The sequence below is a fragment of the Pelodiscus sinensis genome, chromosome 13, assembly GCF_052426305.1.
Source record: "Pelodiscus sinensis isolate ZL-2025 chromosome 13, ASM5242630v1, whole genome shotgun sequence".
Taxonomy (NCBI): Eukaryota; Metazoa; Chordata; order Testudines; family Trionychidae; genus Pelodiscus; species Pelodiscus sinensis.
The window spans coordinates 15,888,877-15,914,729 of NC_143064.1; positions in this window are offsets into that span (position 1 = coordinate 15,888,877).

The window sequence follows — 25,853 nt, forward strand, 5'->3', positions numbered from 1 at the left end:
ACAGCGCGCACATGGCAGTGTGGATGTTTTCTTGCGCAAGAGTTCTTGTACAAGAACTCTTGCGCAAGATGTTCTTGCGCAAGAAACTGCCAGTGTAGACATAGCCCTTGAGTTTTGTGATCAGCTATTGAAATTCAACCTCTCTGCTTCTACATTCCCCAGACCTGAAGGAGAGTGCTGGGTAAGCTTAAAAGCTTGTGGATCTAAGGGTAGGGCTCTATGGTGGGAGGGATAGTACAGTGGTTTGAGCATTGGCCTGCTAAATGCAGTGTTGTGAGTTCTATCCGTGAGGAGGCTGTTTAGGGATTTGGGGCAAATCTGTCAGGAATAGTGCTTGTTCCTGCCATAAGGGCAGGGGACTGAACTCAATGAGCTCTCAGGTCCCTTCCAGTTCTATGCAATAAATGTTTCTCTGTATAACATGCACTGCCTTTTTTTTTGCAGCAGAAGATATGCAAATCACACTCTTATTTGCATATCTTCTGCCTATCCTTTTTGTGGAAGAGGTTTTGGCACTAAAAAGCCCTGTTAGACGGGGCCATTTGTCGGAAACCCCCCCTTTTGTGCAAGATCCTTTATTCCTCAAAAATGAGGTGTATAGGATCTTGCGCAAAAGGGTTTTTTTTCCGACAAATGGCCCCATCTACATGGGGCTTTTTAGTGGCAAAACCTCTTCTGCAAAAAGGAATGGCAGAAGATATGCAAATGAGAGCATGATTTGCATATCTTCTGAGGCAAAAAAACGGAAGTGTAGACATAGCCTCAGTAACAGAAATTGGTCCAGTGAAAGGTATTCCCTCACCTACCTTGGTTCTAACCTATCCCACTGGCAGCCAGAAGTGCCTGTGAAATCCTCTTTTCTTTCACTACTTGGGTACTGTATGTGGTAACAGATACATTGAAATGTCCGAAGACATTGTGGTACCAGTGCTTAAGTGCTGACACCGAGAAAAGATTTCACATTGATGGTGTCAGACAGCTGCCTATTTAAACCAGTTTTCCAGGGGTTTAAATGGATTATATTTTGAGTCTACTCACCTACAGTGAAGTAACTAAGGGCCTGATACTGAAACTCTTGTTGATATAAGGCAGTGATGGGTGACCTCCAACCTGTGGGTCACAAGCAGCCCACCAAGGTTCTGTGGGTGGCTCACAAAATATTTTGTTTACAATTGCTCACATGCAGAGTTGCCAGATTCTGCTGGTGTCTGTCCAAGTATCTTTTTTTCTCCTACTGGTATTACTAAGGTGAAAGGCATGTGAAATGAGATGCGTGCTGATTGTGAGAGCCATGCACTCCCTCTGCATCCAATCAAAGAGCTACTAGGGATCAATCAGAACCCCCTGCAAATTCTAGATATGTAAGGGCAGTTAGCAAACCTACCCTATCCCGTGAAACAGCCTTGATTATGTTCATCTTGCAGCCCACTGGGATGAAGGAGGGCCACTCATGCGGCCCACTCACAAGCATAGGTTGCCCATTGCTAATGTAAGAGACCTTGCTCATACCCATGAGACTGCTTGCATGAGTAAATGTTTCAGGTTTGGTCTCTGTTAGTACATGAATCCCTCCCCTGACACCAACAGATTAACTCAGAATCTGTGCAATGTCAAAACTCACTCCTCCTTTGGTGTTTGGCGTTACTGGTAGCTCAAAAGCAATACCACAGGATGTTACACATATGTCTGTGTTCTTGCCGTTACGTTATGTAGCCGTTTGATGTCTCTCTGTGCAGTGTAGAGTTCCAGGAAGGATGTCGTGTCTAATCAACAGTGGTGGTGTAGCTGGAATTCAAGCTGTATGAAGAAGCCAGTTTGTTTGTAGTTGAAGCTGTTTTCCTCCTGTTAAAGAATGACAGTGACTTCATAGGATAGATCGGGTGAGCAAATACTAGCCTGCGGGCCAGAACTGGTTCCCCAGGGTTAGCCCCTGCTGGGCTGGTGCTGCTATATTTACCAGTGCCTCTTCAGGTACAGGAGATTGCAGTTCCCATTGATTGCAGATCACCATTCCCAGCCAAAGGGAGCTGTGGGAAGTGGTGTCCCGGTCTGTGCTTCTTCCCACAGCTCCCATTGTCTGGGAACGGCGATCCACAGCCAATGGGAGAGTCATGCAGCCACACCTGTGTAGGTGCAGGTAAATAGTGGCGGTGGCCAACCAGGGGCTAAAGCTGGTGAACTGCCAGTTTTGTTGTCCTCCCCTGAGGTAGATCATGACTAAGCCATAAGGGCTTGTCTGCATTATGGGCTGGACTGATGGACAGCAATTGATCCAGCGGGGATGGCAGGTTGATTTATCATGCCTAGGCTGGGATGCAGGCTCTGGGATGGAGCTTGGGGGCAGGATGGGGAGGGGCTGCAGGCTCTGGAGGGAGTGGGCTGCAAAGCAGGATGGGGAGGGATTGAATGGGGGGAGTGCCATGCTTACCTAGGGCACTCCCTCTGGCAGTGGGAGGCCAAGGGTCTCTGGGTGCTTCTGCCCATGTGCACTCCCTCACCCCCCTGCCACTCCATGCACTACCCTCCATGTGTCCTTTGGCCCTGCCTGCTACCCTGGGCAGTTTAAAACACCCTGTGGGGACTCCCTCTGCCAATACCGGCAGTGCTTTGGGGCTAGAAGAGCTTCCAGCCGCTTGCTCACCCGGCTGTCAGCATGAGCATCCCAGTGGCTGGTGGGAGTGGGGGTTTGGGATCTCTGTGTCATGTGTTGCCATGTCATGGAGACCTGCCTTCCCCTCCCCCATGCCACAGAGATGCACATGCTGGTAGCCACGGGGCTGAGGTGGGGGGGAGCAACAGGAAGTGGCTCTAACCCCACTGTGCTGCTGGTGGTGGTGGCAGGGGTCTCCTGGGGTATTTTAAATTGCCCAAGGGTGGCAGGTGGGGCTAGAATGTGCATTGGCTGGCAGGGAGCCAGGGTTATCCAGGGGGCAGGAAGCATAGACAGGCAGCAATTTTGGATGAAACCTGGCACCATGGGCCCATATAACTCACCACCTATGGAATCACCATCATCCTTTGATTTGCCATTTGGTTGGGACAGGCCTCAAAAATAGCCACAAGCTAACTTCTACTGCTAGGAAAAACTTAAAAAAACAACAAATAGTCTAGTAGCGCCTTCAAGGCTTACAAAACCTATAGAAGGTATCATGAGCTTTCGTGGGCAAAACCCACTTCTTCAGATGGTATTCTTCTAATACTCCTGTCATCTGAAGAAGTGGGTTGTGCTACTAGACTATTTGTTGTTTAAGTTTTTCCTGATACAGACTAACTCAGCTACCCCTCTGAAACTTCTATTGCTAGGTCAACTTTCAGACTAAATACACCCAGATGAATTGGAGCAGTGCTGACTTGACTTGGCTTTTTATCTGAGCTTGCCTAGATAGACTTCTTCCACCTTGTGCGAAAAGATTACCTGGTGTTTAATGTACTTTTTAAGATAGCTGACACACATGCATTTCAAACATATGCAAAGTCAAAGGTGTTTTGTTAATCACACTGTGTTAATAAAGGATTACATTAAGATCCTGGATACAATTGTTTATGAGTTTATGAGGTGTTCCCAAGGAATCTCTAAATAATTAGGACAATAAGTGAGAGATTAAAACAATAGCAGATTTTACTGATAGCTTTAGTGCTAACATGTTTGTTCCCATAAGATAGCCATATGTTTTAGTTACTGAGGTAGCACAAATGTGCCTGTTGTTATTTAATAGATACAGTGAGTAAAAGTAGCCTTGGAAGGATTGTATTTGTTATCAGGAAATATAGGTAAACATTAATTTCACCATATATGCACAAGCCATCACAGTAGGTTTCCATCAACAGTAATTTAAATTTATAGGTAGGCAAAATTAAAAAAATGCTGCTTGAGAATGTACTGGAGTCAGAATTACGCTTGTTGCAAATGAATAGTCAAAGCAGGTATATAATATGTTGATTTAAGGATATTTTCTCTGTATATTTTGATATGTCATGTTAACAATTTGGGCTTTAATGGCTTATAAAGCGTTAACCTTTTAAGTCGCAACATCTACCATCGCTAAATAATTCTGACATCCCCCCTCACAATAACAATGATGCAGCGAGAAAGCTGAGATGGGTTATTCTTTTTCACACAGCATAACTTCAGATAGTCTTCAGAGGGATTAGCAAACATTAGTTGTGCTTTGAGTATGTCTTCTCATTTAAATGCATTAGCATACTTTTCCACCCATTTTAGAAGACAAAAGTTTTTGATGCTTTGATTTTCTGCACAGCTTGTGTTAATATTTGTCTTTGCACAAAGAGCTGCTTACATCTTTTGTGTATGCTCAGGGGCCAGAGGCTGAATTTGGGCTGCACCCAGCACTCACTAGATAACAAGATGGCCCCTGCTGTGGATGCTTTTAATTGGTTTGCTGGAGTAAACCAGCTGAAAAGCTGGTTGTGTTATCTGCCTGGAGTTTTCTCTGGCATAAGGTTATCCCTGAGTGCTATAAGGGCAGCAGAGCTGAATATATACCACTGCAGCTAGGGCCTACCCTCCCACTGGAGTCATTAGGGTAACTAGATGGCTTAAAAAAAATACTGGACACACTTGATCTCAGATTGGGGGGAGGGGGAAAGAACTGGCTGGGAGAGGAGTGGCCGGGAGGAGGTCGGGGGGAACGGGACTGGTCAGGGGAGATTGTGGGTGGGGGGAACCAGCTGGCGGGAAGCAGGGCTGGCACGGAGGAGGAGGGGGAAGGAAAGGGGGAAGCAGGGCTGGCCGGGGGAAATGGGGGCAGGGGGAACCAGCTGACGGGAAGCAGGGCTGGCCTGGAGGGGAGAGCGGGGCTGGCTGGTGGGAGAGCGGGGCTGGACGGGGAGGAGAGCCGGGGGGAACCGGCTGGTGGAGAGCAGGGCTGGTCAGGAGAGGGTCAGGGGGTGCAGGGCTAGCTGGGAAGGGTAGTGGGGGGAGACACTTGGCTCGCGGGGAGCGGGGCTAGTCGGGAGGAGGTCGGGGGGAGAGAATCATTTGGCAGGTGCACGCAGATCCTGGGGTGCTGCCTGTCCCACGCATGGCCCTGGCCCCCTCCTCTCTACTGTGTAGTTGCATACTGCCTTGAGGGCAGCACGCAACTACGTACTGATACTCATAATAATAAAACTTACTTAATTAGAAAATACTGGGCATTTATATGTCTGGTATTTTTTCAATTTTTTCCCAGACAGAAAGCTCAACTACTGGACTGTCCGGTTCAAAACCAGACACCTGGGAACCCTAGGAGACATGTCAGGGGGATGAACAGGGAAAATGGGTGTGACTGGCATGCTGCTGTGCGCTGGGGACCTCCAGCTGCTGGAATGGTCCCTCGGCAGTCTGTGCAGCCACCTGCTACTGTGAACAGCCCTAAGGGTGCCCTGGCTTGCTACCCCTTTTCTAATAGGGTAATTTTTCTCTGTTGTTATTGAAAAAACTGCCCCCCCAGTAAAAAGTCTGGCCAGGCCGCTTTTGCTATAGTGGGCTGCAGTACTCCTCGGGAGAAACTGGCTGTACCCTTCCTGCATACCATTGCCTTTAGAAAAAGGGAAGGTGTGAAAAGGGGAAAATAGCCTCAGACTCTCCCACCCGTCACCTTGGCGTGAGAACTGCGGAGCTTACCTGGTCGCATGAAACCTGCACAGTTTCGGCCCAACCCCTGGGACACAGATCCTCGCTTGGTGACCATTGGGCCATATATGGTAATATGCAGGTGTGGGAAAGCGATATGCAGATTTGGGGATAAATACCCATCGCACAGTTCGCTTGAGGAGGTCTTCGCAACACACGTACCACCGTGCGCGTGCCTTCTCGTATACTTCAAAGTGCTGCCAACCTGATTAACCGACCAGCCACTTCCCCTGACTCTCGGGCATAACCAAGGCCTTTGCAACCGAACCAATATTTTTGAAATGTTCCATGTGCTGTGTAAGTTGGTATGTATGATTTGATTTTCTTTGTTGTATAAGCTTAGTGTTGTAGTTGTTTTTGGTAGTACATAGAGTTTGTAGTTATTATTGTTATTAATTAGTGTAGCTGGATATTTTTAGAATAGAGACTATTCCCCTTGCCATTCCCATCCTTATATTTCTGACACGTTTAACTAGAAATTGTAGAATAAATATAATAAATACTGTAAATTCATTATTAACACGGTCTATTAAAAATCTTAGAATAAATACTATAAATTCATCACTGTTATAAATAAATATCTTTTATTTGCTAAAATGGTCCATCTGGTTCTGTCCTTCCCCCCTTGGGTATGCATCATCGGATCTGTGATTCTCGCGACATCTGTCATACCTTTTTATATAGATGGATTTGGCTTTTTTTCCCCTCTGAGAAATGGGTATGATCGCATTTATCTGCCTTTATAGAATCCAGATTGTTACAAGTTAGAGCAAATACTTTTAGCCGTAATGAAGATGGACATTTTTAAGAAGCTAGCCCGTAATGTCTGAGGCTTCTCACAGCCAAGACTATATTTTATCTGTCAGATTTCTTGGTCAGCTGGTGACAGGGCAGGTTTCTGGCACGGTGTGAGTGCTGGCCAGAGCAAAGTGGAGAGAAGTCCTGCCCTCATGAGCTTTGCATTGAAAAGCCAGATGATAATACTTAGCCACTTTCCTGAGCAGGGAGTAGTGGAACCGTTTGGGTGGGAATGGCCCAAAGGAAGGATGCTGCTGCTTGCTGCCTATGATGTTTCTGACTTGTTCTGTTAGGGTCTCCTGCCCACCTTTCTCCATCTTCGTTTGGGGGTAGAAGGAATCCAGTTGTGGCTGGCCCTTACATGGAGAGGGAGGTTCCTTTTTATTTTCGCCTCCCCAGGCACTGGCAGAAGAACTAACCAAATAATTGTGATTCTGAAATAAACAAAAGGATACATACATGCCATTCTCACTCCCACTGACTAGACCTTGCTCCTGGAGAACTTCCAGATGGCTCTGGTTTTCCTTGTACCTACATATCAGTTTCCTCGGTGTACAAGCAAGTGTGCCATTTCGGGAGGGTAGAGGGTGCAGCAGTCGTGAGCTCCGGGGCGCAGCTTGCTGTTCATCCTGTTCCCCGACCTATCAGGAAGTGAGGGGAAAGTGCTTGCATTCCGTGCATACTTCCCACACCTGGCTGGGGGAGTTCACCAGCCAGGTGAGGGAGGCTTGCACAGAATGCAAGCACTTTCCCCTCACTCCCTGATAGTCCAGGGTACAGGATGAAAAGCAAGCTGCGCCCCGGAGCGCACGACTGCTGCCCCCTCTACCCTCCTGAAATGGTGTCCTTGCATATACGTGACACGAAAATTACCCACAAATCATTGCAAGTGCAAACAAGCGGCAAGCTGGAGACTGGGCCCTTAAATGTCAAATGAAGTAACCAACCTAAAATATCTCTAGTAACTTCCACTATTTTTATAGTTATCTCCTTTGTTTCTAGCCACTTTTCCCCTCTGTGCCATCTTGCTGCGTAACAGTGTTTAGCAAGATGCTAGGCCTGACGGTCTCCATGGAGATAAGGATAGATTTTTGTAACGTGCTTGCTATTCCAAGTGATTAACTGGAGCAGACAGTTCATCCAACCCTTCCTTTCTTGTTACAGTTCATATGTCATAAAGACTACGATGCTGGGAGAGCTATATGCAGTTCACTTTATATTGATGAGCTGTTAGAGCCCCCATGAAGGCAGACCATTTTGTCATAAGGGCGGGGGGAGGAGAAAGAGGGAGAAAGATGTTGAGCAGAGTTTGCAAGAGACAGTTATTAGCTAGTTTTGGAACGGTGCAAAGGGGGATTTGCACATGTGCCCAGACTGTGCAATATTTCTCTGGGGAACAGCATTGACTCACTGGAAGATGTGCCACGAACAGTAAGTGCCTGAGGAGATGAGGCTCTCGAACTGGGTGAGATCACCTGCATAGTCTTGCATATGATTATTCCAAAGTGACAGAGTGACGCTGGCTATTAAAGCACATCCTCAGCCAGGATTTCTCTTCTCAGGCTGTTTTCAAGAAGAGCGAGATGCTGGTGCCTAATACGTCATCAGTTTGGAAGTAGAAATTACTCTTGGGGTTTAGTGCTGGTCAGTGCAGGAGACCGCTTCTCTGGGGAAGCCAGGTATCTTGTATCATACAACTTTCCCACCCGGTTTAAAATAAAGCTCAAAATCAAAATGAAATAAAATGTTTCACCCCAATACTTTCTTTTTTTCCCACTTTTTGGTTTGCTGAAAATGTTGAAAAATTGTTTTTGGAGTGACCTGAAATTATTTTTTTTCTGGAACTGGCAGCAAACCATAAACCAGTTATTTGTACAGCCCTACCTAACACATTTTTGAACATCTTTATTTACACGACGTGCTTCAAAAAAACGTGCTCACATCTTAGCGAGCATCATTTTTAAAATGCTGCCCCTTTCCCTAGTTTAAGATCTGTTTAAGATCTGTCTCTATTTCCCCCTGTGTAACGTTGAGATTAAAATATTTGTGGAATGGGGTTCTTGTGAGTTAATATTTGAATAGCGTGAAAACAGTTAATTGTAGATGTTTGTAGTTCTAGTTATTCAAGTATGTGATGAGGGTGTATAAACTCCGCACGAGCATGAAAAAGATTAAGGAACAGCTCTGGACTGGAGCAGTCCCTACCTGCCACACCTGGAAATCATGCCAGGACTGAAGGAGGTCAAAAGAGGGACTGCCACTCAGATGGGGCAACCCAGGTAAGGGAACAGGCTGCTGAGCTTCTCCAGCCCTGGTGAGAGTGCTGACAGCTCCTGCCCTCGCTGCGGGAGAGTGCAGAACCCCTGAGTCGAAGGGGAAAAGAGCTGAGACTTCCACTTGAACCCCAGTGGACTTTGAAGTGGGTAGAGATTCTCCCAGGTGCTCCTCTGACGTAAGATAAGCCCGCATCCTGGAAGGAGCCTCTTACAGCCTTTTCTTTACCTTGCTTATGTTGAATCCCTTTTCCTGATTGTGGGCTTTTTGGTGGCATAACCAGGTACACAGAATGGGGCTGAAACATCCAAGAGGTCCTGACTGGAGTGCAAATGCTGGCCTGCTAGTAAGATGCCCTACAGCAGTGGTCCCCAACACATGTGGCGTATAGGCATCCCTGCTCCTGGGCATGAAGCACAGGAGCAGTGCCAGCCCCAGGTACGCGGCGCATGAGTGCTGCCAGCTTCTGGGTGCGCGGTGTATGGACGTCCCCGCCCCTGGGCACGCGGCACAGGAGCGGTGGCAGCCCTGGGCATGCAGTGCATGGGCTGTTCTGGCCCCGGGCGCATGGCGTATGGGTGACCCTGCCCCAGGGCAGGCAGCACAGGAGCGGCACCAGCTCCGGGCGCGTGGCATATGGGCAGCCCCGCCCTTGGGCGCATGAGTTGCCCCCCCCGGGTGCCCGGTAGCCCCAAAAGGTTGGGGACCACTGCCCTACAGCATTCAGTGGAATGGGAGTGAACTGATCAGACTCACATGTGTGCACACTCCATGTTGCCTACAGAGGGCAACCTATCACAGACAGCTTTGTGGCACTATATCAATAACAATGTACTATTTACTGGAAATACGGTCCGTGGAATATTTCCATCTGTGTGCTTTGACCCCTGAATATCTTTGACCTTTGGTTTGTTCAGTTTGTCTGTTGCTGTGGTTGAAATGGCTGCTCTAACGTTAGCTAAGACTCCTGGAACTTCTCTTGTTAAGGAAACTGAAGGAAATCTTCCAGTGACATTAATCACTGCCTGCAGCAGCTTGAAAAGGGCAGAGAGGAGCTGGCATGTCACAGAAACATCATTGTTGCAGCTCAGTTTCTGGGCAGTGAACAAAAGGGGAAATATTTCTCCATTTTAATATAGGGTTGACTGGAGCAATCTTAATCAAACCCAGTAAGAAAGGGTATTGCTAAAGAAGTTTATTTCAGTGAAATTGCCCATTTTATTTTGTTTAATTCTTCAGTTGCTTTAACTTTCCCATGCAGTGTTTAGTTTTAAATTTGACGTGCTCATTCCAAATGGAAATAATGTGGCACTGGTGCATACTACTGTTTTTATATTGGTGCAGTGAAAGCTGTGGCTTTCCAGGTTGGTCTTTTGGATGAGACCTTAGAACCCCACACAGTCTTTCAGGTCCCTCTATAATCTGTAATATATGTATGTGTGGGCTTAGCCAGCGGTCATTTGGCCACAGTTTCTTCTCTGTTTCACAGTGTGCTGATTGTCTGCCACCCGTCATCCTAAAAGTAGCTGCATTATGCCCCACTAATCTGATGCTTGCATTGATCTCAGCAGAATTACTCATGTGTCTGAATGGTCAGGACCTAACAGTTACCTTGAAGGATCATCCCCAACACATGCAGCTCTTCAAATATGTTGTTTCTCTTTATTTTTAATCAATGTAGAAAGTTTTGGGCAAAAATGCCATTGTGTTCAGTTAAATCTAATCAGGTTGACATATATGCTACATTCTGGGATAATAGAAGGTTGAAATTTTTCTGCTGGTTTCCAGAACTCTCAACTCTGTTGGCTGCTCCTTACTGAGGCTATGTCTAGACTGTAAAGAAAAGCTAGAAAAAGATACGCAAATTACAAACTGCAATTTGCGTGTCTTTTTCTGCTTTTTTTCCTGAAGAGGCTTTTCTGAAATTTGGCCCATCTACACAGGGCCAAATTTCAGAAAAACCTCCCCTTTTGGAACATTCCTTCTTTCTCATACAATGAGGATTACAGGGATGGTGAAAGAACGCATCCGCTTTTTCAGAAATTCCTTGGATATGGCATAGCTTTTTCGGGATACCTCCAGTATTCTGGAAAAGCTCTGCAGTGTAGACCATAGCCTGAGTGATGCAAATTAACAACTATGTTTCAAGATCCCGAGTTGGCAAATCAGGAACTCAGTTACTAAGCTCCAGAAAATCCAGTATTATTCTTTGTCCCTTTTGTGTATTTTTAGTGTTGCATTTTTGGAAACTTTTGACCCATTTGTTTGATTATCAGAGGATTGGCTTTGCAGAAATATTAGCCAGAGCCTGTGCATGAAGTAGTATGCAGAATGGAATCTGTGCCTTTTGCTGTGCATACTCAGTAGCTATAGGGAACATGCGCAGCTCCCAAACTCCTCTTCAGCAATTAGCTTGATAGTTAATCTCTGCTGAGGCAGCAATATTGAGGGCCTGATTTTTCAAAACCTTGTAAACCTAGGTGTGCTGGCAAAAATGCCAGTCCAATTGATATCTAGCAGTCCTGCACCCTGAGCCCTGGGAGCCCAAGTCAGCTGGCATTGGCCAGTCACAGGTCTCTAATTGCAGTGTAGACGTACCCTTTGTAGAGTGTGATGGCTATTGAAAAGAGGTCTGATCGTCAGCTACACTATAGCTTGTACTGTTGCTTCCCTCCTGGAGCTGCACTAGCAATGAATTACAGACTTGGATTATAGCAGGAGACAAGGGTCTAGCAGTGAAGTAGTGATTTGATGAATTCCTGTATATGTTTTGAGTACATCCATCAGTAGAAGTGTGGGTGACATGTCTAAGAAGATAGATTCTCTTATAAAACCAGCCATAGGTGAAACATTAAACATATAAATGTCTTTTATTAAGCACAATCAATCCGCATATGCAACTAAAATGACAATGCATGAAAAGCACTAACAATTAAGACATAAAACATACTATGAGGACTACAGGCGGGAGAGTTGCACTACACTCGACATAAACCTCTCCATAGAGATTGCCTAAATACAGCACAGTGATAATAATACATAGCACTTACCTTGTGCTTTTCATGTTCGAAGTGCTGTGCAAACATTAACTAATTAATCCTTCTAACAGCCTTGCAAGGGAGATAAGAATTATTATCCATTATAGTAATAGTCCTGGCAAATAATGCAAGTTGATTAACATTGGCAGGGTATTATAATATTATAAGTCCAGAACCATCTACATAGACCCAAATGGCCATTTTATTCTTCCCAGAACATCATCAGGACTGTATTTAATATCTCCTGTTCAATCCCCAGTCACATGTGTGTTTTTATCATACAGGGGTTTGTATGTGGATGATTTCAGAACTGTAAACTAGAAAATGTCCCTCTTCTGCTAGTGCTATCTTGCAGGGTACAGGCAGATATAACCCACATCCCTCCCTCCCTCCCTCTCACAAAAAAGCAACAACCCTAAAGTGAAAATAAAAATAATTCTGCCATAAAGCTACAGCTGGTCCTCAGCAATGAAATTCAGATTTGAGATTTTTCTTTGGGCCCACCACTATATAAAATGTACATATGTGTGTGTCTTGATCTTCTGAACATTTTCTGTGATGTGTGTGAATGAGATCAGCAATACCACGGTCCATTGTACTTTGCCATATTGCATCAATTTTCAGCCATCTCAGTTTTTTTTAAAGAACCCTACCAACCCTACCTTTCTGTGAAATATGTGGCTATGAAAATATGTCATGGTGTTGGCTGGGTGTTTTCTATGTACCTGACCTTTTTATATTTCTGAGAGTTCTCCCTGTGAGCAGAGTTCAAGAGTCAATTCAATTTGTGCTGGTCTGTTTGTACTAGATGACTACCCTGCGCTCTTTTTATTTTCCTTAGGCCAGGTCTACACTGGTGGAGAAAATCGATGCAAGATATGCAGCTCCAGCTATGTGAATTATGTAGCTGGAATTGCGTAGCTGGAGTCGACGTATCTTGTACTGATTTTTCTGGGGCAGTCCCAAAGTGAGAGGCCAACAGAAGAAACTCGCCCATAGACTTACCTTACCCCTCGTAACAGCAAAGAGTACCACAGTCAACAGAGGTGCACTAAGAGGTCACTTTAGCAGGTCTTTACTAGACTCACTAAATCAAACCCCAAAAGATTGATTGCCAGAGCATCTGATAAAAGGAGATATGGCCTTACTCTATGCAGGAGTTCCCAACTGTACTGCACATATCACTGACAGTATGCAAGCTCGATGGTCCGTCAGTTCACTTTACATTATTTTTTAAAAAGAAGGTAGTACATGAACCAATATAGCTTGGAAATTGCTTGCTCATAAGTAAGTCCTTGTATGCTGGGAGTATCCAGGGTTGCCAACTTCTGCAACGATATCATGAGTCTCATGCTGCTTGGTATTTTATTTAAACCCACTGTTCCTGAGACATTGGATTCAGTAAGAATTTCAGTGCAGAAGCCAGAAAGCAAATAGAAAGACCCACGAATGTGTTATTTTTTGTTTGAATCATGATTTTTAAGTTAGTTTCATGATGTTTCTGGGAGGCTGACTTGTGACATTGTGACTTAACATTTCTGAGTACATGTAGTACTCTTAGCTGTAAGCATAATGTCACTACATTCCACATGTGAGAATGTGATTCATTTCCATTGTAAGGAGCATCTTGTTGTGAGGGAACTTGATGTTGAACAATACCTGGCTCTCACATGGGAATGTTTGTCAATTGCTTTTGATGGGACACCAGGATGCCGGTAGCATACTTACAGACACAGTATTCAGGTCTAAGTCACAAGACATTTGTTTTGGGGGCTTATTTGGGGCTGGGAGAAGATCTTATTCATGTGTTACTTGCACATGCAAAACTCCAAAAGACTTCCGTGGGATTTTCTGCTGTACAGCAGGGTAGGATCAGATTCTTGGTGTGTACTTGGATCTGTAAGGCTGTCTCTGAATGTATAGTTGGACCAGTCAGATGATAGAAAAGATTCACTGTATGGCTGTTTTAATGTGATGTGAGTTCCTCCTGATAACTGTTCTTTGGATTTACATACTTGGACACATTGGCCCATATTGTCTCACAGAAGAATGTGCAAAATGTCCCTTCATTGCAGTCAGCATGTGGTAGCTGACCACTATTTGTATTGATACATCCTCCTCTATAGAATTATGAGCTTTCCCACTTCACTTAGAATGTTAATGGCTTTTATCTTGCCTTTGTAGCAATACCTTTGCTAGCTGCTCTACAGCCTGGAAACTGAATTTTAAAGTGCCATATCAGGAATATTTTAAAAGACGGAAGCTGATCACAAGTGTAAGAAAGTTCATGCCATTAGTGCAGGTTTATTTCCATGTGCAGATTGGACAGTTCCTTGCTTAAAACTATTTAGATCCTTTGCTACAATTGCAAATGCAAATAGTTATGTATGCAATAGGTTTTGCACATTTGCTTTCCATTTTTCAAGTTTTGAAAGTTGAGATTTTCAAAGCCACCATTGGGGCTGGATACTAATTTTCAATTGATTTTGATGGGAATTGGACCTCTAGGTTCCCTAGACAGCTTTGGACATTTCAGCCTAAAATAGAAAATGCCAGCCAACCTTGTCCAGTGCAAGGTCTGGGATATTGTTTGGAAGGATCCTTTTCTTTTGTTGAGTACAGTAAATGAGGAAGATTTCAACTGGACAAAAAATTTGGCTAGAGGCAGAAGGAAAAATTCTGCTTGAGTAAAGAAGAGTAAAAGTAACTAAAATATTTATTTTTACTAGCTTGGAAAACAGCCAGATGTTAGGCAGACTTTTGAATTTTTCCAAGCATAAACTTTCCTGTGTCATGCGCTGGTACACACAGTGACTGATAATCCCTACAGCAGATTATCAGTTGGAGCATTCAGTGTGTACAGGATAACGGATGAGGAGTGGTGTTTAAGTGGTAGCTGGCATTTATCAAAAGCAATGGAAAATATGCCATTATTTTTATTTTCTCCACAACTTGTGAGATCTCAGACAAATTCTAATGAGATTCTGAAACACCAGGCTTATAAATATTAATAAGCAAAGCTCTTTCTTGTGCACAAAGAGAGATTCCATTTTGCAATTACGAAGTTTCATTCATGTGAACTGTACTGCAATTTGTTCTTCTGTCTCCTTCACAGGAGAAACAAAATTCAAAGTTATGGTTGAATCTCTGTTCTCAGTCAGCTCTGTTCTGTCACCTGCATACTGTAACTGATAAGGTATTTAAAATCACTGAGTATTCAGAGGTTGCCAACCAGTGAGCGAGTTTACAAAGTCTTATAAACACACAGCATGAAAAGACTGTAGCCAGTATCTGTCAAAAGAGAGAAGAATGTTAGGGCTTGTCAAAAAATGTCTGTTGAAACTATCCTTTCTGACAAAACAGTTTCATCTATGCATGCGTGTATGAACAGTCTCTGCTTTCTACATAACATTTTGACTTTTCATTAAAAAATGATTTTTGGTTAAAAAAATATTTTTGTTTAATGAAAAGTCAATTTTCTATAGGAAAACGATGAACTGTCTTTCTGACCAGCTCTAGAGAGTCTTCGTTGAGGTGAGATGTTGTTTCCATTCATTTCTTGCTCCCATGCAACACACTCAAACTGAAGTCCTTAACCAGGCCGTAGTGGTAATTTTAATTTTCACATAAACTGCAATGACTTTGTGTATTAATTTGCTACCAAACTATGCAGCATCCATCTTCCTTAAGTCTGTCAGAATAAAAGCAGTTTGGAGTTTTCAGGTCCAACCTTTTTCAAATATAAAGGAACAGAAAACAGTAGAAAACTACCTAGGGAGTTACTTTTTCTTCTTTTTCTGGAATACTCTATTTTTATGAATACCTTGTTTAGTTTACCTCATATTAAAAAAAAATCTACCATGGCAATCTGCCGTTTGTGGATTTTTGGGCAGATTATCTTAATTTTGAAAAGTCTCAGAGGGGTAGCTGTATTAGTCTGTACCATTAAAAACAATGAGTAGTCCTGGGGCATCTTAAAGAGGAACAAAAATATATAGTATCATGAGCTTTTGTGGGTAAGACCCATTTCATCAGATACATTTGATTGTAAATAACAGAGTCCAAGAAAGAAACTGACAATGGAGATGAAGCTAGTTAGGTGGGCCGGATATGTTCCATCATAGCTCTTTTGATGTGGCAATGCAGATATCAAAGGCAGGGGAAATTGGCTTTGTAGTGTGTTAACCAGTTAATATCTTTATTCAAGTCCAGGATCACAGATCCCTGGTGGCAGGAGAGTGTGCCTGCTGGGAGTCCAGCAGCTGGGAGCCCCAGCCACATGGGGCAGCAGTGGGGGCTGGTGAGCCCCAGCCTTTGCCATTGGCAGCTGGCAAGCCCCGTCCCTGGGGAGCTCCATCTGGTTGGGGCAGCAGCAGGGCTGCCAGCGAACCCAGTTGCAGTGGGGCTGGATTGGAGCCAGCTGCAGGGAGAGGCAGCGTGTAAGGAGGCTGAGGGCAGGGGACCATCATTGGTCCAGAAAATTCCCTCATTCAAGACAAGTTTAGGTCCTAAGGATGCCAGACCGGGGGGGGGTCCAACCTGTAGATGAAGTCCAGTTCTGCAGTCTTAATTTTGAAGACTGTCATTACTGTCTTACAAGTGAAAGTGGTGTAACCCGCAAGGAGATTACTTGGATTCCCGGGGCCTTGTCTGCTGGCAGCTCAGGGAGAGGCTCTGAGTTTGCCTTGGCTCCCCCTCCCTACCAGGGCCAGAGTCTGCCCTGCAACCCATAGGGAGTGAGATGCCCCTCCCAGGGGGAAGGAGGGGCCATTGTTGAGGGAAGTCTGGAGCCAGCCACGGCAGGGGGAGGACTGGCTGTGTGGGAGCTAGTAAGCCCCAGGCCTGCATGCAGGGATCCCCCTGAGAACTAGCCTCTAGGGACCTGAAGGCAGGATCCCTCAGCTGGGTTTATGTCTCCACTGTTGATTCCCAGTTTGTGGAGTTTGCTGGGAGGCTTTCCCCAGGCAGGCTGAGCTGGCTCTCCGGCTCCCTGGGTGAGAGGAGTCACCGCATGGTCAGCTCTGCTCTAGGGGTGAGTTCAGGGCTGCTGCCTACTGTGTGTGTCTGAATGCTGGGCTAGGAGGTTATAGTTTGAATGTTGGTGCAGTTGTGTGGCCTGCACCTTGAGCCCTGCACCCCTTCGCGGTGAGGGGAAATTCTGGGACCGAAGCAGCCTGATTCCTGCTTGAAGAGGATCCCTGTGAGAAGAGAGCAGCCCCTTTGCAGAGACTGAGTCATCTCTCAACCTGACGCTCATTCACAGAGTGTGAGTGCACCAATTTTTAGTTAGTAAGTCAGGGAATTTGTTTGGGGATTTTATTACCTGAAGCATATTAAACCTGTGGAGGGATTTACTGCCTTCTCCCATTTGTGAGTCCTTTGGGCTGTACTGGAGCTAGTCAGCTCCACTGCTAAACCCCTGCAGAGAAGGATTTTGTGGTCAACAGTCATTAAGGGCCCCAACAAAGTACGTGTACCAACGGGACACTGATCTTACAGTTGCTGGGCACCGGTGACCCTAAAAATAGTGTTTTACCCTGTTCTGTTATATTTGTCTCCTGTTTAATATAATTGTGTTTATTATAGTGTATGTGTTTGTGCTATTTTCTGGGAGTCTCCAACTATCTGGCAAATAACGTGGGGATTACCCTGGGCTAGAAATTTCCTCCCAAGCTGCCCTGGTGACCCTGCCAGGAAGGAGTGAAGGGGGTGGAGGCACCGCCAAATAAATCAATCAGAATAAAGTTGAGTGGGTGGCAGGATCCAGAAGAACCCAGACCTATCCATCAAAACCTGTAAGGAGATTGGCTTTAAAGAAGGTAACCAGATGGAGAGGGGGCACTACAGTAGCTACAGTCATTTCCTCTGGAGATAGGAGCTTTTCTCCATATACCTGAACAGTGAATTGTTTTGAGGGCAGTCTATAACTAGATTGGTTCCTCTGGAACCTTCTTTCCTGTCTCTTTGCAACTTTTGATGATAAGTTCTCCTTAATTGTATGTAAGAGAACGTTCACCATGGAAGACAGATTGATGGATAAAATAGCAACTCTTTCAGATTGCAACATGGCCAGGTGTTGTTTATTTACAAAATCTCTCAAGCCAAAGATAAGATGCATGATTTGGGAGTTTAAAATAATAGGCATTTAAACCAAAGGCTCTACCTTACTTTCCATCTGTCACAGAACTTGCATGGAATTGAGAATTAAAGAAAAGGTAAAAGGCAGGTTAAATGCAGTTAGTCAGTGGTAGCGAGTGACCTAACGGAAGAGCACACAGACCTTGGATAACTATTGAACCTCCTTGCAACTCTGTTAAAGTCAGGGAAGTTGTGCACATAGATATATTAAAACTAAATTGGTTCCTGATTTGAAAGTTTGCAGGTCCTTCAAAAATCTGTCACAAGGGACAGCTACATAGTTCAGCACAGAGAAAGGGAGACAGATCCTCTCTGTTCTCTGTTTTGACAGTGACTTAAGTGTTCAGTAGGAGCTGCTGCAGGTTGGCCATGGCTGAGAGCCATTCCCATCGTCGGATAATGTTCTCAGTGAGCAGATATCCAGCTGACAAAAATTGCTATTACAAATGAGCACCCATTGGCATGCTGAAACAAAAGGGGTTGAACAGGCCCGTAGAGAGAACAGTCCTCACCCCTTGACAGGTCCCTCTGGATGACATCTGAGGCACAGGACAATGGAAGTAGCCTTCCCTGATGCCACTGCCATGCTGTACCTGATGGAACTTAGCTGAACTTTGTTTTGTTGCGCCTTTCTCCACCTGAACATGCTGTTTGCCGGGCAGGGCCCTCGTAAGGGCTGTGCTTTTCCTCCTGTGATCGGGGGAGTAAATTCATTTGCAAGAAAAAACAAAATGGAGAATGGAGTGACTGCCAGTCTTTCCCATGGTCTGCCACAGGCATTGGACCTTATGGTTCACATTTTCAAGTCCTGCAGTAGTAATTTTCCATGATTGCATTCCTTTCCAGTCTGCGTCCTCTAAATAGATCAGAGAGAGAAGATTTTTAGCAAATGGATCAAAGGGATTTTTACAATGCTTTTTGTTGTTGTTCAGTCTCAGGTTCGGAGCAGCGTTGATACAGATTATTCAATATTAAGCTTTCATTATTAGCCAATGAGAAAATGTAAACACATAAGGCTTTGCAGCCAAATGACACCTCTTAAGACAGTGGTTTCCAGCCTTTTAAAGCACAAGATCACTTTTTGAATGTAAGTCAATCCGGGATCTACCTCAAGCACAAATACCCCTGCCCTGCCCCTTCTCCAAGGCCCTGCCCCACTCCTTCGCTGTGGCCCTGCCCTCCTCACTCTCTGAAGATGGAGTGCAGGAGAGAGGGACAGAGTGACATCAGTGCCCTGCTGCCTCTGTCTCCCCCACCCTGCACAACAAGCAGGAGGCTCCTAGGAGGCAACTCCATGGCTCTGGGCAGGCAGGCGCAGCAGGGCAGTGGGGGGAGGGGCAGTTGAAGAGCCTCCCGGCCATACCAGTCAGAATCACTTGTCAGAGGCTTCAAGATCTACCAGTAGATCCTGATGTATTGGTTGGTGACCACTGCCTTAAGATCTGGCCCACGGAAGTATGGAGGGACTGATATTCAGTGTATATTACACCTCTGTAGTGCAAAACTCCATTGGATCTACTCAAGCTAGCTATTGAAGGGGTATTTAGATTACCTGGCTCTGATTTCTTCTTGTTGTTTACCAGCATTTATGTGCTCAAACAAGAAATCAGATGCCTTCAGACACAAACCCTTTAAGTGCCTGCTGCCCTTGTAACACCTTTGGCTGCGGTGATCCTGCCAAATATCACAAGCTAGACAAGGTCAGCCTGGGCTTTTGCTTGGATTAGAACCCTCCTAGGTGTAGCTTGTTTTTAGGTGACATCCTTCCCCTGATTTACTGTGTGTAATAACTAAAACACTCATCCCCAGAGACATGACATAAACCTCTTTCTTCTGCTGCCCCCCTCCAGGGCTGAAACGACAAGCATTACTCCCTGACCTGCTTTTCTGAGCAGCAGGGTGTGTGGGGGGGTGGGTATTTGAATTTGGCCACCAGGCTTGATGAAGAATGCCTGTAGACAATGAACCCCAGGCTACCTTGAACAGTCAACTATACTTGAGCAGCATAGAGTTAAATGCTACCAGCCTAGAATTGTCTCATTTTACATCCACTTTGCATAAGCATAGGTGAAGAGTCAAGGTAGAAAATCTCCACACAGAGTGAAGAGCTTACCAGAGAGCTTCCCACATGGCCAAGTCAAAGCAAAATGAAGGGGGAAAAATTTTATGAAAATGAATCCGTGTATCCATATTCCATCTATCATGGATGTTACCCCAGGTGTGGCGTATTGGGGGTGAGCTGTACCCTATGGCACATAGTATACCCCAGCATGGTGCTAGAAGGCACTGATATAGGAGGTGCTCCTTTTTAAAAAGAGAACCTAAATATATAACCAGACCACTTGAATACCTATCGGGAGACTGATCCAGGTTGTACTTGTTTTGTAAGGAAGTCATGTCCCTTTGGAATTTGTGATGATTATGATCTTTAGAGATCCTAATCACTTGTCTGTTTCAAGGTCAGTGGCAGTTTTCACAAGAGCAGGAGCTTTAACCCTGATGTGTTACTCAAATATCAATTTGGCTAATTGCATTTTACTTACTGTTCCTCTTCCATCTCCCTGCCCCAGCAGTTCTAACTAGAAGCTGGGTACTTTATTTCTTATCCTCAGCTGTGCTGTCACCCACCTGCTAGACTTCACCCCAGACCTGGCTGCATTTCAGGGGTGGAGGAAATGAGTATGTGTAAATTGGTGTTTCAACTTAATAGCCTCTTTGAATGGCCCTCCAAGTCAGTGGGAGTTCTTTGCACAGAGGGAATGGTGACACAGCAAAACAAGACTCTCCACTGGCCTCCTAGGGCTTGTACTGCAGGGTTGAAAACAGCAGGCTTGGCTGTCTGGTGTAGCTAACACCCTTGTAGCGTTTCAGAGCCCAGGCCCTACCCCAAGCTCAAATATCTACACTACTTTTTTTAAAGCCTGTACTGTCAGTTGACTCACTGGTGCAGAGCGTGGTTTTGTTTTTTGCTGTGTAGACTTACCAAAAGTGACTGCAGGGTCAGACCTTGGCTTCTAAACAGCCTTTGGTTCTTTGGCATGAAAGGTGCTACACAGGTCAATTATAGGACCAACATTAGTTTCTTCAAACTAAATGTGTGTAAAAATGTAACCTATGAGGAGGGGCAGAACTGAGTCCTCAAAGCTGAGTTCTGTACCCAAACTTTCTCAGCATTTGAATATGGAGTTTTGATTTGGGGACATTTAGGCTTTGTCTAAACTGCTGGCTTTTGCCGGCAGAGAGTATGCAAATGAAGTGCTGATTAGCATTTGTTGCACTTCATTTGCATAATCTGTTTGAACCATTTTTACGCAAAAACAAGCAGTGTGGACGTTTCCTTTTTGCGTAAAAACCCCTTTTTGCGCAAGATACTTATCCCTCTCTGGGAGAGGAATAAGGGTCTTGTGCAAAAAGGAAATGTGCACACTGTTTTTGCACAAAAACAGCTTGAATAGATTATGCAAATGAAGCATGACAAAATGCTAATCAGCGCTTCATTTGCATACTCTCGGCAATGTAGACATAACCATAGATAAGTATGAGCTGGGAAGTTCAGCCCAGATGTACCATCCTCCAATGCTCAGCCCTGTTCTGTGCTGGGTCTTTGACACGGACATATTTCTGCTTTAGAAATCATTTTAGTGCAAACAGATATTAAAACAGCTTACTTAGGAGTGGGCCGTAATAATGCTGGCAGTGAACTTTTAATGTCCCAATATCATGTAATAAGCTGCATGAAAGAATTAAACACTTGAACATCTAAAGCTTTATTTTAATATTTGTTGAACTGTTTGTCTAAGGCAGACTATACAATAAAAATACATTATCTTACCAACCATGAAAGGATGCAAAAATAGATTTCTCATTAGAATATCACTTTGCAGTACACAGCAAGGACATTGGCAGGCATGTTCTCTAGGTATTTACCTGTACAGACTTTCACAAGCAGATGCATTGGCTGCCTTGAATTGGTTCAAGGACACGTCCCTCACAGAAATAGAAAACTTTGAGCAGCCCCAGGCAGTGCTTTTATTACAGTCCAAAATTAGAGCTAACTTATTTTTCATAATTCGTGATAAAAGCTGGAGTAGCTGCATGACTTTTTTTTTAATTATTGAGAATGTTTGAATATGCCTGGCAGAAATGTGTACTTGAACATGAATTGTTCTTTAGGACAGTGAATCTTTCCTCTTTATGTATATGACAGATTTTTTGTTAAGATTATTTCCTTCTTGCAATGCTGTATTTCAGGACAAGAAAAATTAACACTGCATGCCACTCAGTTTTCTCCCCATATTTTTGTAACCTATTACCACTTGCAAATTCAGAACTTTTGACAGAATTTAATTGAACCCAGGTGTATCCTACAGAACATCTGCTTATTTTTGGTACAATTATTAACACTGCAGCTGATGAAGAGGAACACAAAGGAATGGAAAATTAATGTAACAATGAATCAAACTGCAAATTGTGAACTAAAAATAGCCAGCAAAATAGTTAAGGGATGGTAGAGGGAAAAGAATAAAGAAAAGGAAAATATTAGCATATTGGTTAAAATTTCCCCTTGCATGCAACTTCCTCAGAAAAAAACCTCTCCCACCCTTACCCTAATGAAGTAACGCTGCCCATCTTGTAAGACCGAGATTGAGCTGCCATTATTAGGAATTAGTGATTTCTGCGTTTAAATTACAAGACACCTAGTTAGACAATATGTCTCCAAAATATTGTCTCCTAAAATGAGAATTGGGTACCTAATCAGACACGTATTAGACCCAAAGTCAAATATTTCACTAAGATTACAGTTCTAAAAGCAAAACGAGTGGAGCTGAAGAATCACAGAGCTAAATTCAAAAGCAACTCTAATTTTCTTGCTGGTGTAAAATCACTCAGGGGTGCATATTAGTGGTGTATTGGGCATAGCATAGCTCTGCTTTAATACAGTTCTCCTCACATTGTGGCATGGCCCCTGCTTTCCCAAATCAATGTCAGTCTGGGCTGGCTTTGTCCCCTCCACAGTTTTATTGTCCACAGAGAGATACCCTGCACAAAGGTAATGCTCCCTTGGTCGTTTCTGGCCACTTCAAATACACTTTGTTCTTTTTGGGTGCCATACAGGGAATTTAGTAGATCGGAGAATCTGCCTTAGTGATGGTATTGCCAGTTCTGTTGCCGCTTCTAGGGATTTTTTTTGGTCCAGTCTATGTTTAAAAGTCCCAAGTTAAGGTTCTTCCATTACTTCTTTCCAGATCTTCCATTACTCCTTCCCAGAAGCCGTTCCATGATCTAATATCTGTCACTGTGAGCAAACTTTTTCTGATATTCAGTCTAATTTTTCCCTTTCTTGATTTCATCTTCCCACAGCTAGTTATGGATTCACATACCATAAAGGTGTAGAATACTTTAAGGAGACTCCTTGTATAATAAGTCTCCATAGAATTGCATAGAGCAGTAGTTTTCAAACTGGGGTATGCAGACACTTGTCAGTGTGGTACCCAAGAAATATCCTATAAAGATGGACAACACTGCTTTAGTAAGTGTTGGCAATCTAATTATGGGCATGTTATGATCCTATCTCAGATGGAGGTAAGTAGTATACTACATTATTTGGAAAGAGGTATGTAGCCTAAAAAGTTTGCACGCAATAGCCCCAAATGCGCACTTTTATTATATTACACCCTTCTTGTTGTCTGACGTCTTTATGAAACGACAGCTTTGTAACAGAGAAATGCAGGTGAGAAAAGAGCATTGCCGTCATAATGGTTCTTGTGGAAAGCTATGCAGCATACTAGTCTGCATAAAATACTGTATGAAAATGCAGAGGACAAAGCAGGTGAAGCGGAAGAATATATGTAGGTCATGCAGGAATAATAAGGCTACAATCATTGGATCACAAAGCTAAATTTCACTACAGCTTTCTGACTGTTGATACTTATATGTTGGTCAAATTTTTTTTTTGTACTTTGCTGATTCGTTAGTATGCTCTCATCTGTCCATTAGTACATGGGGTGTGTAAATAGGAAGAGAGAATCTTCCCTAAGTTTGTGTTTGGACCACACTTGCAAGGCTGGGCAGCTTTGTGAAAGGGAAGGACTTTTGTCAGAGATAGGGTTGTCAGATGGTTTAACCAAAAATACAGACCCCCCCCACCCCCCAAAAAAAAACACCGGGAAAAAAAAATTCTGTTGAGGAAAAAAAAAAGGGGGAAACCAAAGTTGCTGAGCCAAAAAAAAAAAGCATGGCCCCTTTAAGAAGAGACTTTTTGCTGGCGGCCATCTTGTTTTTCTGCTCCAGCCTGGGGCTTGGCCCAGTTGCTGAATATGCTGTAGGGTTCTCAGATGCCTGGTATTTTCACCTCCTGGCAGGGGAAAAAAAATCAGACAATACCAGGCATTTTAGGTATCCGGTATTTTCTGAATTTTTTTTACTGGACAGGAGGCGAAAATACTGAACTGTCCAGGTCAATACCGGAGACCTGGCAAGCCTAGCAGAGATCCTAGTATGATCACTCCGGGAATCAGGGGAGGATTTTCTTGGGAGCAAGGTGCAAAAAAATCAAGAAGGCCCACCGACAGGGGGACCAAAGAGGGCATTTGCCCCAGGGCTAGGCAATTCAAAGGGGCAGTGGTGGCAGCTGCCACCCCTGGGGTCCTATGAGTCACTGCTGGAGCACAGTAATGCCATTCTGTGCAGCTCTGAGGGCTGGGCGGGGGTGAGGGGGGAACATGCCACACTCCGGGTGGCATTGAGAGCTGGCTGCCCTGGTCCCTCCCCTTCTGCCCAAGGCCCCGCCCCTTCTGGGGTGCAGAGCAGGCCTTCCCCCACACCTTCCCCTGGGGCCCGTGGTGGCTGTCGACCCCGCTGGATATTGCTGTCTGGATTAGTTTCTGGAGGCCTGTAACTGGCCCAAGCTGCGGGAGACACCTTGTAGCAGCAGGTCAGTCTGCAACAAGAATGCTGTGGCACCAGTGCCTTTGCACTCAAAGCCCAGTGAACTTTGCAGCACTGCTGGATGAAGCTCCAGAGCCAGCATTCTTTAAGCTCCGCTGCCAGGTTAATTGAGTCTATTGTCATGAAATGTTTCTCATTCCCATAGGTCTGTCCCCTGCAGCCTGGCTATAGTTGAAAATAGCCATTGATGTAAAATCCCTCAATGAGCGTATCTGAAAGTGATGACTTTTGAAGGTGGGCTTTTTGACCATGTACTCCAAGTGGTTGGACGTCTGGGATGTTATCCAAATGGCCTGGTGCAGAGCCTTCTTCTGAGGGAGAGGGAGGGATAGGGCATAGCCCTCTTCATTAGATCACTTCCAAGGAGGGGCAGAGCATTGGAAGAAGTCCTGGGGAAAAGAGGTGTGTGTGGGGGGTGGGGAGTTGTTTGGGGCATACCAACTGGCTACTCATTTCAGTTTGCAGGGTCTAAGGGCTGAAACTCTCATAGAGAGGGTGTGAGGTCCCCTCAGCCCTGAGGAACCACCAAACAGGGTTGCTTTCATCCCCTAGAAAGGGGAGAAGACAAGCATGTCCTCAAGGGATGGGGTCCGTGACCCCAGGGAGTGATACCGGCTGCGGAGGTTCTTTTCTTCAAAGAGGAGGGAGAAATGCCTAGCATGAGAGACTGGGAGGAGGACTGCCCATTAGGGGCTTCCATTCATTTGGGACTTTCATTACCATGGAAGATATGGAGCTGTGGTTTAGTCGAGGAGCAAAACCCATGTAGGGAGAGGGAATCTGAGCATATGGTTAAAGCCACTAGGAACCCAGGATGGAGTTTAAAGCTGTTGCTCCTTGACAGAACCTTTTTGCCTCAGCCCTACTTTTGGCTCAGTGCCAGTGCTGGCATCGCTGCTCCCTGAAGAAACAAGCCCTTCAACCAGTTCTCTCAGCTTGCCTACAAGTTTGGTGCTTGATTTTTGAGCCTGCTTCACTTGCTTTTCTTTAAGAAAGAAAAATATGTCAAAACAGAAGGTTTT